General features: G+C 44.8%; 1 pseudogene across 2 annotated transcripts in view; it reads right to left on the bottom strand.

The window, feature by feature from the left end:
• Nucleotides 1-3,317, bottom strand: part of LOC112626291 — an 11,932-nt pseudogene extending 8,615 nt beyond the window's left edge. The window contains exon 1 of one of the 2 annotated variants that reach the window (XR_003119857.1): nt 2,585-3,317. The product of XR_003119857.1 is annotated as a U1 small nuclear ribonucleoprotein C pseudogene, transcript variant X2 (transcript). Of the gene's footprint in view, nt 1-2,569 lie in introns of those variants that run through there. The other variant, XR_003119856.1, reaches the window with a different exon arrangement.
• Nucleotides 3,318-16,543: the final 13,226 nt, after the last annotated feature.

Here is a 16,543-nt window from a genome sequence, read left to right as displayed (position 1 = left end):
AAACATAACAAAGGTCAGTTGAAGGCAGATTAAAAACAAACATTACTCTGACAAAAGGGGTGGTGAGCATATGGATTTCACTAAGATACATCCCACTTCCTTTTATGGGAATGACGTGTAATAAAACAATATATGTTATGAGATTCTTCTTGGTGATGTATAACTGTTATGGTAGGAAATTCTAGAAAACCATCTGAGGACTCAGTGATCAAATAAAACCTGGGCTAGCAGCTCCCAGTTCAGAGGCCCATAAAAAATATCTTGGAACCATATATAGCATTGCATGACTGACAGAGTGCTTTGCCCTGTGATATCTTATCAGATCTTTATAATAACTCTATGAACAGATTTTACTCTCCTTATTTTATAGAAGGATAAATAAAAGCTCAGAGAGGTGCCCAAAATTGCCCTGCTAAATGTAGAGTTGGTTCTAAAGTCTAGTTTCATTACTACAAATTCTGAGCCCGGTTCATCAGACCAGCATTAGAAATACAAATTCTATGGTCCCAAATCCCAGTGATTCCGGTTATCGGTGGGGCCAGGATTTTTTTTTTTTTTTTTTTTTTATGTCCTAGGCAGCTTGGGGAATTCCTGCATGAAATCACACAGGTTATTTATTATCTTTGATTTTAAAATGAGGAGCAAATTGGAAATAGGAATTTAATGGACAGCTAAAAAAAGGAGCTCCGTGGCTTTGAAAGGGGAGGAAACAGGAAGCCTGCTTCTGACTAAGAGGATGGCCCGGAGCACTCCAGGTAAACACAGCATTTGTCCTCATACCTCCAGAGTCGAATGAGAATACTAGCTAACACTTCAAAGAGTTTCCTACAAGCTTGGCACTATTCTAAGCACGTCCATACATAATTTCATCTTACCCTCACGAGAAACTGAGTTTTTCTGTCTCTATTTTACAGATGAGGAACCTGAAACACAGTTTCTTGTCCAAGGCCAACTGTTCAAGGTGGCCAGTGAGTACTGCTGGTCCCACTAAACGAAAGAAATTCACCAACTGGCTGAGGGATGTTCAGACAAACAGAATGGGTCGGCGATGAGAAGACGCTGGGAAAGGCAGGACTCCCATGGTTGAGAGCAAGAAAGACCCACGGTGCTTGCACACCTGGGGCTGCCTCCCTCCTCCCATCCCAAGAGCTGAGGAGGGGCCTCCCTCCTGTCTACAGCTCATCCTTCCACTGTGCTCCAGCCACATGTCCTCTGTTTTGTTGTTGTTGTTATTTGTTTTGTTTTATTTTGTTTTGTTTTTTTGAGGCGGAGTCTCACTCTTTTGCCCAGGCTGGAGTGCAGTGGTGCCATCTCGGCTCACTGCAAGCTCTGCTTTCCGGTTTCAAGTGATTCTCCTGCCTCAGCCTCCCGAGTAGCTGGGATTACAGGCACCCGCCACCACGCCAGCTAATTTTTGTATTTTTAGTAGAGATGGGGTTTCACCATGTTGGCCAGGCTGGTCTCGAACTCTTGACATGATCTGCCCACCTCGGCCTCCCAAAGTGCTGGGATTACAGGCCTGAGCCACCGTGCCCGGCCACCCCTCTGGTCTTTAGCAGAGCCTTCACGTGACAGATTCCTGGGCCCCTTTTTCCTCTGTCCTTATCATCTCCCTTGACTGGTTCTTTCCTAGCAATCGATGAACAGTTCTACTTTTTAATAGCCTTTCCCCTCAACCTCACATACCTTATATCTCCTAAAACTAATTTTATCTGTTCCCTGATTCCAAATCTCAGTTAATGACATCAGCATCCGCTGGAATGCCTAAGCCAGAAATGTAGGCATCATTCTCGATTCCTTCCTCCCAACACTTTCTCATCTGGTTCATCTCTAGTCTTGTAAATGCTACCCTATAAACACCTCTCCAATTCTCCCCCTTTTCTCAACTGTCTCCCCCTTCAGCCACCATCCTTCTCTCCAGGGTCAGCCCAGTGCCGGCTGGACTACTCTCTCCTCTTGCAGGGTTGCCAGCCTCCCCTACCTTCCATTCATGGATTCTCTGCACAGCACCCAGAGTCAACTGCATAGACAAAGTCACCCCTGCCACTGTCCTGCTTCATACCCTGCAGTGCCTCTGCCTTGCTCCCAAAAGCCTTTGGTGACATAATTCTGCTCACCTCTCCAGCCTCATTTCCTCCTCCCCCCAGGAACCCTCTTCCCTGCCACCACCCAGTTGAGCCAGTTCTTCTCACTCTTCTGCCATCAATTTGGATGTCACCTGGCCTAGGACGTCTCTTTCAACCTCTCCTATACACATAGATCCAGAGCTTCCACTAGTAGCATTTATCTCACCATAATTATAGTTGTTGACCTGTCTAATTTTTTTAATTAACTGAGCTGTTTATTATTTTAACCAATAAAAGCTCTATAAGTACTAGATTTAGTCCTACACAAGATGACTTTACTAATAAAGGGAGGATGCCCAGAGAGATTTACCATATAGCTAAGGAAAAAGAATCTCACGCAGAGGACATCCTGAAGAGATAATGAGCTACAGAAACAGAATTGGAATGTTTCATTTCTTTTATAATACACAGAGAATACAGAGGGGAGGAAAAAGGGAGTACACTTTTAACTAAACGAGTTGACAATTTTATTTTCACATTTCCCAATACAAATGAAAACTGCATCTTTTCTGTCCCACTTCTCCCCTCCAAAACTATTCTGTTTGATAGGACAGGGGAGCAAGACTTCCTTATACTGTTTAGAAAACCCAGCATCACAGCAGCATGATCTCCTGGTGAAGCAGAACAGGTAATATAAAACTGATATAATGAGCCCTCCCCGCTATCCTTATCTGTCTGGTCGAGTCATTCTGGGCCAAGTGGGCACCATCATGGGACAGGCAGGAGGTCTCATCATTGGGGGTCCAGCCATCATTGGCCTGTGGCCTCCCATAGGCGGCCTCATTCCAGGAGCAGGGCCCACTGGTGTCATACCAGGAGGAGGAGGACCCATCATTGGCATCATGGGAGGACCCCTCATATGGGGTGCTGGCATCACACCAGGGTGAGGAAGACTCGGAAGACTAGGAGGAGGTGGTATCATTGCTCCTGCAGGAGGAGGAGCAGAGGATGGAGCAGGAGGTATCTTTCCTTGTTGAAATGCAGCCGTTGTTTTGTCAATCAGGCTCTGAGCCTGCTCTTCCATCCTTTTCTGGTAGTAGTCTTTCACATTCTCTTTGTGTTTCCTACCTCTGCGGTGTGTCTTTCTCACAGATGGAGAGTCATGGGTGAGGTATGTATTGCAGTAGTCACAATAAGACTTGGGCATGTTGCTCTGCAGGCCGTTGGCCACTCCATTCCATGACACCCAGAAATGACCAACTTGTCTGATTTTACTAAAGCAAAGCTCTAGCTCCTTGAGGATGGGGACTGTTTTAAGTTTGTCTTAAAGATCTGTACATCTTCTTTTCACTGTATCTGGCATTCGACAAAACCTTAGTAACTATAAGTTGAATGAATGACCCAGCAAGACCATGAGGAGTGGCTAGAAGCTCATCAGAAGGATTTGAGTTTCAGAATAGAAAATGTTTTCCTCATTAAGGGGCCAGGCTGGTCGCAGAGGTGGACTGAAAGTGTGCAGAGGGAGCCCCCGAGGGCTGACTCACGCTTGCTGAACACCAGTGCTGTGCTAGCCTCTGTTGCTGTTAATTATTTTTTCTTACACATCATAGGAATCCTTTAAGGTAGATTCTGTTTTTGTTTCCACTTTAAAGACAAGAAAACTGAGGCCCAGATTTGCTGAAAGTCACATAGTGGCAATGCTAAGATTCAGATATTGTCTATACACCTTTCTCTGGGCTACAATAAGTCTATAGTTTTCTTTTGCAGGTTCTTTGATAAGACTCACCTTGAATCTTTAGGAAACTGCCTACGACTTCATATGCAGAGAAAAAACTAGCAAACAGCTTGGAAAAAGAGCAAATTTCCCACCAGACTTGGGACTGTCATGCTAGAAGTTTGGGTGTTTTTGCTTAATATTTAGATAAATTCAGATTCAGTAATTATGAAATTTGAGAGCTGGAAGTTATCTTAGAAATCTTTGAGTCCAGTTCCTTGAACACCTGAAGGGGCCAGTGACTTGCTGAAGGCCACTCAGCTACTGGTGGAACCAGAATTGAAACACTGGGTCTCTCTCTGACCTTTCTGCAGAGCTATGCATGTTTTGCCTTTTTGGTGCTTGATTTTGCTTATTGGAGTCTCTTGGTAAAACATCTCTCTTAAAACTTCAAACTGGGTGGGACGCTGTAGCTCACACCTGTAATCCTAGCGCTCTGGGAGGCGGAGGTGGGAGGATTGCTGAGGCCAGGAGTGCAAGACCGGCAAAGGCAACGTAGTGAGACCCCTATCTCTACAAAAAATTTAAAAATTAACCAGTCGTGGTGGCATGCACTTGTGGTCCCAGCTACTCAGAGACTGAGACAGGAGGATTGCTTGAGCCCAAGAGGTCAAGGCTGCAGTGAGGTGTAATTGTGCCACTGCACCCCAGCCTGGGTGACAGAGTGAGATCCTGTCTCTAAAAGACAAAACAAAGTAAAACCTTCAAACTGCACACTGCTTTGTCAAAGAAAGAATTTCAACTTTGCCGAATGGCCAGATGTGGTGCAACAGTGGGCCTGGACCCGCTGGGACCAGGAAGTTTAGGGGTGCCAGAGAGCTCAGGGTGAGTTGGAGGTTGAGATGATGAGGGAAGCCCAGGAAGAAACACGCTGGAAGTGGGGCCTTCCTTTCACAAACATGAGGAGAAAACATACGGGGATTTCAGAAGGATTTCAGAAAGTTTTCTTGAATGCATACCAGATACTAGGAACTGGAGAAATTGCCCTCAAATGCTTACAATCCAGAAAGGCAGTAGATGTGAGTATAGTCATGAGATGGGATGAAAATATAAAGGGAAAATACTCAGACAAGATGAGGGCGTGAAGGATTTTGCCTGGGAAAGTCAAGGAAGTTTTCCTGAAGGAAATGGACTCCTGAGTTGGGCCTTGGAGGAAAAATAGAAAGAAGAGAAAGTAGGCTTTTTTTTTTTGAGACAGGGTCTGGCTCTGTTGCACAGGCTGGAGTGAAGTGGTGTGATCCTCTCACCTCAGCCTCCCCAGCAGCTAGGACCACAGGTGTGCACCATCATGCCTGGTTAATTTTTTGATTTTTAGTAGAGACGAGGTCTCCCTGTTGCCTAGGCTGGCTCAAACTCTTGGGCTTAAGTGATCCTTGCACCTCAGCATTCCAAAGTGCTGGGCTTAGAAGCTTGAGCCACAGCAGCCCCCAGCCAGAAATAGACGATTTCAGACAGAGGGAAGAACAAGGGCAAAGTTGGAAGGGCTGGCAGGGCATGATATAAATCAGAGCAGTGGTTCTCAAAGTGTGGTACCTGGAAAAATAGCAACTGCGTGACTCGGGAAAGTGTAAATAATGCAAATGATTGGGCCTCCACTGCAGACCTATAAAACTGGAATTGCTGGGGATGGGTTTTGCACTGTGTTTCATGAGGTCTCTTGGTGACTCTGATGAGCCTTAAAGGTTGAGTCCCAAGCTTGGCACAGTAGCTCATGCCTGTAATCCCAGCACTTTGGGAGGTTGAGGCGGGGATTGCTTGAGCTCAGGAGTTCAAGACCAGCCTTGGTAACATAGAGAAACCTCATTTCTACAAAAAATACAGAAAATTAGCTGGGCATGGTAGTGCACACCTGTAGTCCCAGCTACTTGGGAGGCTGAGAGGGTGAGAAGATTACTTGCATCCAGGAGGTGGAGCCTGCAGTGAGCCATGATCGCGCCATTGTACTCCAGCCTGGGTGACAGAATGAGACTCTGTCTCAAAAAAAAAAGGTGAGGTTGATTTCCACTGAATTTGATAATTTCTAATGGGAGCCTCTCTGCTCCCATGGTAGGGCTTTGGGATGGCAGGGACAGGTGTGGACAGAGTGTGGGGCCTACACTCTGTTTCCCACCTTAAATGCCTCATGGCTCCTGTGGCTCTCTGACTCAGTCAAGTGTTATACACTGCACTGTGTGCCTACAGACATAACCTTCCTCTCTCATCTGTGAGGTCCTAGACAGTAGGGCTTCTCCACGATCCTCAGAGCTGACCACACCAGCACCAAGAGTTCCAGAAGCTTCATCATGTCTACCATGCACAGAGCCCTATAAGGGGTCTCTTCTTGGCCTCTCCAGCTGCTTTCTGTCCTTTATGACCCCAATGTTACTCTCTCAACCAACCAGTTGTTGAAAATTGACATACACAGCTCTGCTCTTGGCACTGTCTATACCCCTGCCTGGCGTTTTCTCCATCACATGAATCAACATCGAGCCTATGTTTTACTTTTCTCTCTTTCTTTCTTTCTTTCTTTCTTTCTTTCTTTCTTCCTTCCTTCCTTCCTTCCTTCCTTCCTTCCTTCCTTCCTTCCTTCCTTCCTTCCTTCCTTTCTTTCTTTCTTTCTTTCTTTCTTTCTTTCTTTCTTTCTTTCTTTCTTTCTTTCTTTCTTTCTTTCTTTCCTTCCTTCCTTCCTTCCTTCCTTCCTTCCTTCCTTCCTTCCTTCCTTCCTTCCTTCTCTTTCTTTCTTTCTTTCTTTCTTTCTTTCTTTCTTTCTTTCTTTCTTTCTTTCTTTCTTTCCTTCCTTCCTTCCTTCCTTCCTTCCTTCCTTCTCTTTCTTTCTTTCTTTCTCTCCTTCCTTCTTTCTTTTCTTGCTTTCTTTCTTTTTCTTTCTCTCTCTTTCTTTCTTTCTTTCTTTTTTTTTTTTTGAGACAGAGTCTCACTCTGTCACCCAGGCTGCAGTGCAGTGGCCAAACTCGGCTCACTGCAACCTCCGCATCCTGAGTCCAAGTCATCCTCCTGCCTCAGCCTCCAGAGTAGCTAAGATTACAGGCACTCACCACCACGCCTGGCTAACTTTTGTATTTTTAGTAGAGATAGGGTTTTGCCATGTTGGCCAGGCTGGTCTTGAACTCCTGACTCAGGTGATCTATCTGCCTCAGCCTCCCGAAGTGCTGGGATTACAGGCATGAGCCACCACATCTAGCACTTTGTTTCTTGTCAGCCATCCCAGCCCCCAGGAGAATGTGAGGCAAAGACTTGTGTTGTTTCTATTTCACCATTGTATTCTCCATGCCAGGACAGAGTGTGACATATATGAGGTGACCTGTTTGTCAGATGAATGAATGGTTTCTATCATGTGACTCTGCATGTGTGGCTTCAGGTAAATTAATTGATTAAGCCAGGAGTTAGTGCCCTTACTCCAAGGCAGCTTCCTACTGGTTGGCCCATGTCCTGTGAGGGTGTCTGGCATGAGAGCTCTGTCATGGTGACAGGTGGAAGCCATAAACCCTACTGGTAGGGAGTTCGTGAGACTCTGAGAGGGAAGCTAATAGTAGGATGGGATTGAAGAAAGGGGCCACAGAGAAAAGGCCGCAGAAGCTGTGGCACAGGGGTGGATAGCAGAGACTTTAGTCAGCAGGGACAGAAGCAACGGAAGCAGAGATAGAAAAATGATGAGTCATCCTAATGACAGAGAACTCCAGCCTGATAACCCCAGAGAATGGCTCAGAAACCGGTTGAGATGCAAGGGCTACCGCAGGGCTAGTAGAGCTGCTCTAACATCTCAAACCATGTCCTGCATGTCAGCAAAGCCCGGCCTCGTGGCTGGTTTGCTCGCTCTTACTTCTCTGCATATCCTAAAAGCAGCTTGCCATTAACCAAGAGAGACTGAGGGGCCTCTGGCCCCTTCAACAAAGTCCCTGGCAGCAAGAGCCCAAGGACCAGCCTGGCCCTTGCCTGGTAGGGGCTCCCAGGGACTGGGCTGGGCTGGCCCTCACCTCCCGTGGGGAAGGCACCTGCACAGGGGTGGAAGTTCTCAGGTCAGGTGAGGGCAGATGACCTTGCTCATTCCAGGAAGCAATGCTCAGCTGAGCAGTTTCCCTTCAAAGCATGGCAGTGCTCATGGGAAATCTATGCAATCCCACTTTCAACGTACTCTTTCTCTGTAATGCTGTGGAGAGAAAAGGTCGGAGTGAGGCCTTGTTGCTAAGCCAAGTCAGCAAACAAAATCCCATGTTTGCTGTTCCAGCGTGGCCCTGGAGAGGCTCCTTTGAGGCTGCTGGGGTGAGGTGGGGGAGTCAGAAGGTGGAGCGTGTGCAGGGAGAGGAACATTGCCCCTGTCCTTCCTGCTCTGGGACCTGTTTGTTACTTGGTCTACCACAGGGCCTGGCCCCCTTCCTACTGCCTGCCACTCATTTACTGTCCTGAATCATTTCCCAAGGACATACTTGGAAAGCTTCCCACCTGTCCAAATACAATTTTTCAATATGCTAGTTGTGTTATTATACACACACACATATATTTTTTCTTTTATATTTATAAATAAATATATATGTATTTTCATGTGTTTGTTTCATTTTGTTTTTTGAAATAGAGTGTTGCTCTATTGTCCAGGCTGGAGGGCAGTGGCACAAATCAGGGCTCACTGCACTCTCAGCCTCTTGGGCTCAAGCGATCCTCCCACCTTAACCTCTCAAGTAGCTGGGAATGCAGGCGCATGTCACCATGCCCAACTAATTTTTTTATTTTTATTTTTTACAGATGGGGTCTCACTACATTGCCCAGCCTGGTCTCAAACTCCTCGGCTCAAGTAATCCTCCTGTGCTGGCCTCCCAATGTGCTGGGATGACAGGTGTCAGCCACCACACCCAGCCACATATATTGGTTTTCACACACAGTTCCTGGCTCATAACTCCCACAGCCCTTATTACTGTAAAAAGAATATCTTTCTCTGACCTTTCCCTGCCCTCCTTTGACCTCCCCATGGCAGGACCCTAATCTGATTGTGGGTCATGAGACCCTCATTCCGGAGAGGGTCCTGCCCCATACCCTAGAGGTAGAAATGCTGTAGAGAGGCCAGGAAGAATCTGAACAGACAGGACTTGCAGGGTTTAGATCATATCTTTTTTTTTTTTTTTTTTTTTGAGACATAGTCTCACTCTGACACCAGGTTGGAGTGCAGTGGCGTGATCTTGGCTCACTGTAACCTCTGCCTCCTGGGTTCAAGCGAATCTCCTGCCTCAGCCTCCCAAGTAGCTGGGACTACAGGTGCACACCACCACGCCTAGCTAATTTTTGTATTTTTAGTAGAGATGGGGTTTCACCATGTTGGCCAGGATGGTCTTGATCTCTTGACCTTGTGATCCGCCCACCTTGGCCTCTCAAAGTACTGGGATTACAGGTGTGAGCCACTGTGCCTGACCAGATCATATCCTTTTTGTCCAATCACATTTCAACAAGGTTATCCATACTTCAATCATGCCTATCCAATGAAGTCACCATAAAATGGCCCAGAAGACAGGGTTCAAGAACTTCTGGATAAGGCTGGGCATGGTGGCTCACACCTGTAATCCTAGCACTTTGGGAGGCCAAGGAGGGTGGATTACCTGATGTCAGGAGTTCGAGACCAGCCTGGCCAACATGGTGAAACCTCTTCTCTACTAAAAATATAAAAATTAGCTGGGTATGGTGGCTTACACCTGTAATCCCAGCTACTTGGGAGGCTGAGGTACGAGAATCTCTTGAACCCAGGAGGCAGAGGTTGCAGACAGCCGAGATCATGCCACTGCACTCCAACCTGGGTGACAGAGCCAGACTCTGTCTCAAAAGAAAAAAAAAAAAAATACCGAGTGCAGTGGCTCATGCCTGTAATCCCCGCATTTTGGGAGGCCGAGGTGGGCAGATCACCTGAGTCTGGGAGTTCAAGACTAGCCTGACCAACATGGAAAAGCCCCATCTCTACTAAAAATACAAAATTAGCCGGGTGTGGTGGCAGGTGCCTGTAATCCCAGCTAGTCAGGAGGCTGAGGCAGGAGAATTGCTTGAACCTGGGAGGCGGAGGTTGCAGTGAGCTGAGATCACGCCATTGCACTCTAGCCTGGGAAACAAGAGCGAAACTCTGTCTCGAAACAAAACAAAACAAAAACCTTCTGGATAGCCAAACATGTGGAGGTTTCTGGGAAAGTGAACGGTTAACAAGAACTTATGCAAGAACCAGGAGAGTGGCCCATCCCAACACCATGAGGACAGAAGTGCCTGCACTCAGACCTTACCTTATGTATCTCTTCATGTAGTTGTTTATTTGTATCCATTAAAATATCCTTAGGAATAATCCAGTAAATGTAAGTAATTGTTTCCTCGAGTTCTGTGAGCTACTCTAGCAAATAAATCGCATCCAAAGACCAGGTCGTTGGAACCCCCAGTTGAAGCTGGTCAGTCAGAGGTTGTGGATGCCTGGACTTGTCACTGGTGTCTGAAGTGGGAGGTGAATTTTTGGCACTGAGCCCTTGGTCTGTGGGATCTGACGCTATCTCCGGGGAGACAGTATCAGAAGTGAATTGGAGGGCACCCAGCTGGTGTCTGCTGCAGTATTGATTGCTTGCTTGTAGTGGGGAGAATCCCCCACATTTCATCATAGAAGTTTTCTGTGTTTATTGTTGTGTGGCGTGACAGCGGAGGAAAAAATTTGAGTTTTTCCTACCACTAGTGCCATTCCAAAACATCTTACTTTGGTTCTGCCCAACATTGAGATTGTTGGGGGGTCATTGATTCTTCTCAAATATAAAATATTCTGTCCAGACAGCATAGTAACAAAAGCTCACTCATTCCATAAATGTTTATTAAGTTTCATTAAGTGTCAGGAGCTAGACCAGATATTGAGGAAACAGCAATGACAAGAGAGAAATTCTTGCTTTTATTGAGTCTCAGTCAACAGAAAAGACAGATATTAAACAAATAATTATAAACAGGAGGAATATTTTGAAAGAGGAAGCACAAGGTGTAATAGCAAGGAGCTTATAACAGAGGAAGCTGGATGCAGTGTGGGAGTCTGAAAAAAATTCCTTGAGGAGCAGACATTTCAGCTAGGCCGAGAGGATGCAGAGGGGGTATTCCAGACAGAAAACACCACAGGTTTGTAGGTCTAAAAGAGAAATAGAGAGAGCAAGAGCAAGAGAGATGTTTGAAGAAAATAGAAGTTCTGGCTGGGCGCGGTGGCTCATGCCTGTAATCCCAGCACTTTGGGAGCCTGGCGGGGCAGGGGGGGCGGATCACAAGGTCAGGAGTTCGAGACCAGACTAACCAACATGGTGAAACCCCGTCTCTACTGAAAATACAAAAATTAGCCAGGCGTGGTGGCGGGTACCTGTAATCCCAGCCACTCAGGAGGCTGAGGCAGGAGAATCACTTGAACCCGGGAGGCGGAGGTTGCAGTGAGCCGACGAGATCATGCCACTGCACTCCAGCTTGGGGGCAGAGCGAGACTCGTCTCAAAAAAAAAAAAAAAAAAAAAAAAAAAAGAAAAAGAAAATAGAAGTCCTGAATGGTTGAACTGTAGAGAGGGAGGTGGAATCAGTGAGAGACATCAAATACATTTTGAGGGGAAATTGAAGAGTCTTTGCTCTTCACATCCTTCAAAACTTGGCATTTGATAGACAAATGACCTTCTCTCCTCCAACTCTACATGACAAACGTTTTTACCAGTTTAGAAACAAATAGACAAACAACCTACTATGATCTGAATGTCTTCCATGTTCATGGTGCATCCAGAGAAAAGTTGGCCATGTAGCCTGTCACCCTGGCTAAGCTAATTGGTAAGGAGAAGATACCTGACCCAGAAAAAGCCAATCTGTAGACTGGTCAGTGATCTGTGAAAACAGCTTGCTACAAAAGCTTTGTGAAACAGAGGCAGCTTAGACTACAAACCAGTAAGAATGTCTCTCTTGGAGCATTTGAATACAAAGCATCAAAGCCAGTTAGTCAACAGCAGCATGAACAGGAGAAACAGAGGCAGAGTCGCCAAGACAATGTAATGGTAAAACCCTTAAGTAGGTTAAGTAGGAAATTCCCAAAACCTGCGACTGAGGGTCTTCAGGTCCCCAAAGTACAGTTCCATTGCCAGGAGACCTGGCTGTCCCTGGATTCCCCTAAGGCCTCGCTGTGGGGTTGAGGGTCTTATCTTCCTATCTCCCCACATGTCCCTACGGAAATCCTCACTCACCTCTGGATCGTGCTCCATACAGTGGTGTTTGGGTCCTATCAGCGTTCTTTATGGCTGACCGGGCTAAGTCAGTGTTAGGGCCATCTGGAGATGTGGCCTTGATGTTTTCATGAATAATGGCTCTGTACCCTCTAATAACATTCAGTAGTACCAGGTGGAGGGAGAAAGGAAATTCATCTTGCTGAGTACCCACTATGCGCAGGCAAGATATCAGTTGTCCTTATAACTATCCTAAGAGGTGCAATTGACCTCATTTGATAGCTGGTAGAAGACAGAATCAAGACCCAAACCCAGGTCTTTCTCCCATCTTCCAGACTATTTTTGCTACATTGTGTTGCCTCCTTTCATTTAAATATATATTTATGGGCCAGGTGTGGTGGCTGAAGTCTGTAATCCCAGCACTTTGGGTCAAGGCAGGACTGGGCCACAGAGCAAGACCCCATCTCTACAAAAATACACACACATACACACACACACACACACACACACACACTGCTCTCAAAGGGTTCTACCTTATTTACATCTTTGCTGTTTTGGCAAAACTGCAGAATTGCTTGACAAATTGCTTTGTTTTAGCAACTCTATTTGTATCCTAACTCTTACCGAAGGCAATTATGAAAAATCAAGTAAGAAAGAAAACATTTTCATTTAGATTCAGTAGCCTCACAAAGATACTAGAAGTCTGCTAATATATTTTATTTTTGTATTAACATGTTTTAATTATTTATATTTGTTGTTATATTATGAAGTTCTATTAACTTTTAATAATTCATAAATATAATTGAAATGGGTAATTCAGAAATAGGGTTGAAATTTACCTCAAAATCATTCACTTTAAAATGAAAAGCAATGTATTTTAGTTAACTCTTCAGAATGTGGTGTGAACATTACCTAGTGGTGACTGGATGGGTAACCCAGAAATAGGGTTGAAATTTACCTCAAAACCATTCACTTTAAAATGAAAAGCAATGTATTTTAGTTAACTCTTCAGAATGTGATGTGAACATTACCTAGCGGTGACTGGATGTGTCTAACCATGGTCTACCCTTCCCTCTTGGAATTAGCAAATGAAAATCCCTGGATTAGATATGGATATGGTTAGTATGTTCACAATAAGCACAAGAGATGAAATGGATATGGCAATTTAAAGCTCAAGATGTGGAAACAGTGGTTCTCCATCACCCCCAGAGCACGTTAAAACAAAAATCAAAAAAGCAACATACACACAAAACCCTCTACCATGGTCCAGCTTCAAAAATCATTTTAGTAGGGTGGCAGCTTTTGTTTTAAAGGGAATGAAAAATGTGTATTTTAATCACATATTAAAATTACTACTAGCTGGGCATGGTGGTGCATGCCTGTAGTTCTAGCTACTCAGGAGGCTGAGGCAGGAGGATCACTTGAGCTCAGGGGTTTGAGGTTACAGTGAGCTATGATTGCACCACTGTTCTCCAGCCTGGGTAACGAGTAAGACCCTGTCTTAAGAAAGAAAAGAAAAGAGAAAAGAAAATAAAAGAAAGAGAGAGGAAGGGAGGGAAGGAGGGAAGGAAGGAAGAAAATAAGGAAGGAAGGAAGGAGGGAAGGAGGGAAGGAGGGAAGGAAGAAAATAAGGAAGGAAGGAAGGAGGGAAGGAGGGAAGGAAGGAAGAAAAGAAGGAAGGAAGGAAGGAAGTAAAGGGAAGGGAGGGAAGGAGGGAGGGATACTAATAACCTTTCTCCCTCCACCTGGTACTGAATGTTATTAGAGGCATTATTCATGCAAACATCAAGGCCACACTTCCAGATAGCCCTAACACTGATTTCCTCCTCTCGGCAATGAGGAACGCTGACAGGTCCCAAACACCACTTTATGGAACGGGATCCAGAGGTGAATGAGGTTTTCTGTAGGGACACAGAAAATAAAACTATAAGAAATTTTTAAAAGCATTTATTTATATAAACAAACAGAACGAGGAACATTATTTTCACATATCCATCCACGGTGCAGAGGTGAGAGCATCTCAGTGGAAATAGTGAAAACTTGTTTTATGCACAAATTTTTAATCAAACACAGTTACTGCCAATTAACCAAAAGTGGCTTTCAGCCTTATTGACTAAAATGATTGCTTGAGATTCAGCTGTCATGTCCACATTCCAGGCAGCCTGACCTTTCTGGAAGTTATACATGACACTTCTATTTACATCCCCTTTACTAGAACTTAGGCACATGGCTACTTCTGCCTGTGGCTATGTGGCTAGAAATAGGAAGTCTATTACTAAAAAAGAAGAAAACAGATACAGGGGCCACTAGCAGTGGCAGTTAGTGTCCTCAGGGGTTGGATGATATAAATATTCAGGAGGAAATGCTTTTTAAAATTAAACTCTCATTTATTACTCTAGGGCATAACATTGCCATTGGTCAGAGTGGAGAATAATTTCCCAAAGAGAAGCAATGCTTAGCAGGATTCAGAGAGGAATGGATTTTCAGGACAGAGTAGGGGCTCAGGTCTGACTGCCTGCTGTCAATGGTCAGACAGAAGAAACATTGCCTTCTCTGCAGCAGTGGTTCCTAGTACCAGCAGCTCAGGTCACCTGTTTCTTATCTCTTGGAATCAGGACAAATCATGAGTTTTGATGACTTAAAACTTGAACTCTGGATATTTAAAGGAGCCTACAGTGTTTTTAAACCAAATGATCACATTAGGTTAAGAAAATTACTGAATTTGCTGTATATCAACCTTGAGGGTAAGCTAGAGCTATGTATTTTATATGATAGAGTTGATTCCGTTGAAAATAAGACAATTGGTCAGAAATAAAATTACACCTTCAGTTGTTAGTGAAAAGGGGCTTTTAAATGAATCTTACTTTTCCCCAGATTAAACTGCAATTTGAAAATGGATTCAGTCATTTTATTTGCTCATTCACTAGGTCAAGCATTGATTGGGTATCTCTGAGTATTTGATGGATGTACAGAGATGACCTTAAAAAGCTTGTTTCTTGGCAGGGAGCGGTGGCTCATGCCTATAATCCCAGCACTTTGGGAGGCCCAGGTGGGCAGATCACCTGAGGTCAGAAGTTCAAAACCAGCCTGGCCAACATGGCGAAACCCTGTCTGTACTAAAAATACAAAACATAGCCATGCGTGGCGGCAGGCGCCTGCAATCCCAGCTACTCAGGAGGCTGAGGCACAAGAATCGCTTGCATCTGGGAGGCAGAGGTTGCAATGAGCTGAGATTGTACCACTGCACTCCAGCCTGGATGACAGAGCAAGACTCTGTCTCAAAAAAAAAAAAAAAAAAAAATTTGATTCTTTTATTTTCATTTATTACATTTTTTTTTTCTTTTTTAATAGAGATGAGGTCTCACTATGTTGCCCAGGCTGGTGTTGAACTCCTGGGCTCAAACAATGCTCCTGCCTCAACTTCCCAAAGTGCTGAAATTAGAGGCACACCATACCTGGCAGTTTGATTCTTTTGAAATCAATTTTGATTGATTTGCAGTTGTCCATGGTTTCTAGTGACACTCTAAGTTTCTTGGCTTTTTATTCAGCTGTGAAGGCAGTGTAATGGAAAGAACATTGAGTTAGTCTGGGGTGTTTTCCAAGACCAACAACCAATTCTCTGTGAACATCACATGAATATCCTAAAATTCAATTCAATTCTGACAATAACTACTGTCAGCTGAGAATGACGAGGCCCATACATGTGGAAAAGAGAGTTTTCTTTCTCATAAAACGTTGCAGCCTGCAGAGTGACAGGCTGGGAAGTGTAGGTGCTGGCAGGAAGCCAGAAACAGATGCTTCAAGGCAGTGGCAAAGGGCACAGGAATTTATACTGAGAAGGTTGGCTGAATATACATATTCAATAAGCTATAGCAGGAGTTGTGAATATTTATGAAAGGAGAAACATGAGCTTCATGCCCCTTTGTGGGTTCCATGTACAAAAACGGTGGTGATAGTATGATCTGAGGGTAGAGTTTTTGGCCCTCTGACCTCAAAAGATGAAGCAGAGGGCACAGAAACCCCTACTGCACATTCTTTGTAGACTGGCCAGAACCACTCCATGGTCAGTGGCCTCTTATCATGGCAGCCTCACATGGTTGGTTGATACGAGAGCCTTTTGAAAGGGCTGGTTTCTGGTAAGCCCTTATGAAAGAAAGCCTTATCATGCTTAGCTAGGGAGAGGGTATAATGAGGTGTGTCCAACCTCCTATCCCACCATGATAGAGAACTCAGTTTTCAAGGTTACTATGGGGTCTCTTTAACCAAGAGAGGGTCTGTTTAGTCCGTTGGGCAGTTTAGGATTTTATTGTTATTTTTCGCTGCCCAAAGCTATTACTAGCATAGACACCACAGGTTAAGGACTCAGTCCCACAAGGCTCCTCCCACTTCACATATCAATTACAAGTCTCAGGTTCTGGCACTTCTGGCTGTCCTTGCTACAAATCAAGTTACAATAACCGCTCCCCCCCATTCGATAATTTGAAATAATGGCTCACAGAACTCAGGGAAATACCTTACTTATGTTTATCAGTT

The sequence above is a fragment of the Theropithecus gelada genome, chromosome 6 (genome assembly GCF_003255815.1).
Source record: "Theropithecus gelada isolate Dixy chromosome 6, Tgel_1.0, whole genome shotgun sequence".
NCBI lineage: Eukaryota > Metazoa > Chordata > Mammalia > Primates > Cercopithecidae > Theropithecus > Theropithecus gelada.
The sequence above is the reverse complement of the archived record's forward strand: the minus strand, read 5'-3'. Positions and strand labels throughout refer to the sequence as shown.